This window comes from Chamaea fasciata, unplaced genomic scaffold (genome assembly GCF_029207755.1).
Source record: "Chamaea fasciata isolate MVZ Bird 193981 ecotype frontalis unplaced genomic scaffold, bChaFas1.0.hap1 SCAF_5, whole genome shotgun sequence".
Taxonomy (NCBI): domain Eukaryota; kingdom Metazoa; phylum Chordata; class Aves; order Passeriformes; family Sylviidae; genus Chamaea; species Chamaea fasciata.
Window position 1 is genome coordinate 2,983,159 of NW_027094090.1, and position 3,562 is coordinate 2,986,720.

At 49.0% G+C, this 3,562-nt stretch overlaps 1 long non-coding RNA gene across 3 annotated transcripts; it reads left to right on the top strand.

The window, feature by feature from the left end:
* Positions 1-653: 653 nt before the first annotated feature.
* LOC136290097 (uncharacterized) lies at positions 654-2,766 on the top strand. 3 transcript variants are annotated; one of them, XR_010720953.1, is made up of 4 exons: positions 654-709; positions 1,210-1,308; positions 1,661-1,743; positions 2,583-2,766. It is a non-coding gene; the product is annotated as an uncharacterized lncRNA (long non-coding RNA). The 3 variants fall into 3 exon arrangements; XR_010720955.1 differs by lacking the exon at positions 654-709 and adding an exon at positions 959-1,124; XR_010720956.1 differs by lacking the exon at positions 654-709 and adding an exon at positions 959-1,079.
* Positions 2,767-3,562: the final 796 nt, after the last annotated feature.

Consider the following 3,562-nt stretch of genomic DNA (forward strand, 5'->3'; position numbering starts at 1 on the left):
TTATTTCATGGCCCTGTGCATAGTTGTGCCTTAAAACCCCTGGTGTGAAGGGTGAGCTGGAGGTGTGTGCAAGTAAAGGGCACGGGGACATAATCACACGTGCTCCAGTGCCTGCATTTTCACCTCTTATTGCCTGTCAGCAGCCATGGCCTGTCCCTGTAACCCTCCCCTTCCCCAGTTTTGCAGTGTGCTTCTCCCACAGGCTGTCCACATGCCCTTAACACCCCCTTCACTGTAAAAAAACCCAAGAACTCTTGCTTAACCTCCTAACCAAGCTTTATTCCTACACGTGCATCCACCAGGACCTGCAGCTCGTTAGCTCGGATTGCTGCCCACTCCTGATCATCTGAAGCAGCCAAGTTAGAAGGGATTATTAATCAATAAACAATCTGCCTTTAATCAGACACAGCCCAGGGAGGGGTGAGCACACGGGCAGGAGGGCTCAGCAGTCCACGGGAACTTCTTGAGCTGCCCAACACTTTAATTGCTTGGAGTGACCAAAGTGAGAGCACCTTTCCTTCCTCCCCGAGGCTCTGATTGCCAATCCAGGGATACCCTGGTGAGAGGAATGACAGGCTTTGTCTTTACAAACAAGCAGTGGGTCTGCTGGTAGATAAAACCAGCACTGAGAGGTAAAAGAAACAATGGGGAGGATTCCACTGATGGATGAATGGAAAAGAAGATATTTGTCTTTACAAACAAACTGCAGGTTTGCTGATCAATGAAATTGGATATTGAAAGATGAAAGAAACAATGGGGAAAGCCCATAAATTCCATAATAATTAAAAATTAAAAGGGGGTTATATATTAAGGGGGAATTTTAGGTGTTAGGCACTCTGGGAAGTCTGTAACTCTCAAGTACCTCAGCCAATGGGGAAAGAGAGAGGGAAATGCACCCAGGAAATCAGGATAAATAGGAGACTGTGTCCACCAAAATTTAAGAGACCCCAGGGGAAATGCCCCATGGCCTCTCCCTTTATTCCCTCTGCCTCTTTTTTGGACATAAACCTCTTGCATTTGTGGATTGATTTTCCTAACACTGGGTAGCTAAAAACTCCCTCCTTCCCTTCCTGCTCCAGGTACAGCACCAGCGTGGCAGGGAATCAAATCCCCATCACGGCGAGGTTTGAGAACTGCAGTAATAAAATTTGCAAAACGACACCCTCCCTCCTTGCTCGCCGTCAAAATGCTCTCTCTTTGTTATTGCAGGCAGTTTGATTTTGTCTTATCACACTCCAGCTGGGTATGTGATGATTTTATTGGTGTGCACTGTTACTCTGCCTGCCCTGGCTGAGGCTGGAGATGCAGGTGAGCAGATTTTTTTTGTTGTTTGTTTCTTTTTGCTCTCCTCTAGCCACGCTCCGTTAAAAAAAAGAAAACCCACAAAGGCAGTGAGCTAATAAAGCAGCTCCAAAGGAAACCCAGTGTAATTAAAACCTCTGGTAACACCAGCCCAGCGTGAGGAGGGTCAGACTCAGAGCCTCTCCCACTAATGTTTGACTCGAATTTCAGCTTGGGGTTGGTTTGAGTGTCGAAATTTAATGGACCATCTGATTCAATGGAACTTATTGTCATTGCCAGTTAACTGGGGTTGATATCAAGATAACAGCTTATGAGCAGTTTCTGTGTGGTCCTGATCACTGGTATTGATTTCAATAAGGTGTGGGCTGGATCCTTGACACTCTAATTCTGAAATCAATGGAGCCGGGACGCTTCACTCCGCCTCAGCGCCAGGGAAATCAGGTACATGCCTTTAACAATAAACCAGCCATTTAAATTATTTGTGCAGTCCTTCAGGGAGCTCTGCCAGGCAAAGCAGAGATCCTGCAGATGTAGAGAATATATGAGGAAAATATTCAGGTGTCTTGAGCAGAGGGATGGAAGGAAGGGAATTTACTGATTCTTACCCAAAGCACTGTCTGGTGTGTTTATGGAAGAGCAGTGCATGAGAGGGTCAAGTAATCCCATCCTGGGGGATGTGAGCACTCAGACAGACCAGCATTCCCATGCATTTGGGATGGGCATGTAGGGTCAAAGACAAAGTGGCTCCAAGTTGTGAGTCCTGCATGATTATTCACAGCAAATTGGACCAAAAATTGATCATGGCATCCCAGCCCCAGCCTGAACTTCCCCCAGAGCGCAGGAAATGAAGCAAAGAGAGAGGAGAGGAGAGGAGAGGAGAGGAGAGGAGAGGAGAGGAGAGGAGAGGAGAGGAGAGGAGAGGAGAGGAGAGGAGAGGAGAGGAGAGGAGAGGAGAGGAGAGGAGGGGAGGGGAGGGGAGGGGAGGGGAGGGGAGGGGAGGGGAGGGGAGGGGAGGGGAGGGGAGGGGAGGGGAGGGGAGGGGAGGGGAGGGGAGGGGAGGGGAGGGGAGGGGAGGGGAGGGGAGGGGAGGGGAGGGGAGGGGAGGGGAGGGGAGGGGAGGGGAGGGGAGGGGAGGAGAGGAGAGGAGAGCACTGTGGTGTAAACTGCAGCTGTGAGGGGAATACACAGCTCCTCATAGGAGTGGAGCCCCAGATGAATGACACTGAGCAAGGGTTCTCTCCAGAAAGTCTAGAAATGCTTTTCCCTTTCATCTGATTCAGGAGACAGCGTGGTGCCTCCAAAGGTCAGTCTGAGAGCCTGCTCTGTGGATAAGATGGAAGTAGAACTCGTGTTGTGGTGCCTGGCTTAGGGGTGGCACTTGTTACCAGAGGACACCCACCCAGAGCTCCCCAGAAAAGGACCCTTAAGGAGAATTACAGCACAATAAAGAGAAAAACCTCCTGCCCTCAAGTCTGGGAGATGTTTCTTTCCTGACACCCCAGCAGACACTGATGGTTGCACACTGAGGAGGAAAAAACCTCCTTGTGCCCTCTAAACAGCTACATATTAGCTTAAAGGTGACTCCTAAATGCCTTTTCCCCCATTTTTAAGTTGATGCAGACTGATAGGCTGGTTGCTGCAAGTCTTGGATGCACTAAAGAAACCCAAGCTCCAGCAAGTGCAATGGCCTCAGCTGAGGCCTCCAACCTCATTTCTCCTTGCACTTGAGCACTGAGCTTTTCTTGCAAGCAGAGAAGCCACACACAGATCCTGCAGGCAGTATCACTCCTTGACCCTCCTGAATTCCTTCTGGACTTAGAGAGACCAGATGTAAGCCATGCCCAGTGCAAAGTTCCTCTAAGGGAATGTCATAAATGTTACCAGTTGCAGGTACTCTGCCACATCTCTTGTTATCATAAGGCTTATTTTACTCCACCACTCTTTCTCAACATCAAGAGCTTTATTAGATTTATCTGGGAGCTGAATTTCAAAACAATGGACACCAGATGTTCACAGCCTCAGCTGGTCCTGAATCACAAAGGTTCCTCAGAGTTTGGTCCCTCACTCCCAACTCTGGACATGGATTTCCTCACATGGAGATCTTACTGCCACGCCTGTGGCAGTGCTGTAGCCTAATAAATAAAGCTGGATTCCCCTGAATTTTTGCTTTTTCCCTCTCCTTCTCTCAGGAGAACATAAAATAGCTCAGACAATGCGGCCCAGGCTGGTGCTGAGGCCAGTATTGATTAATGCAGGTGGG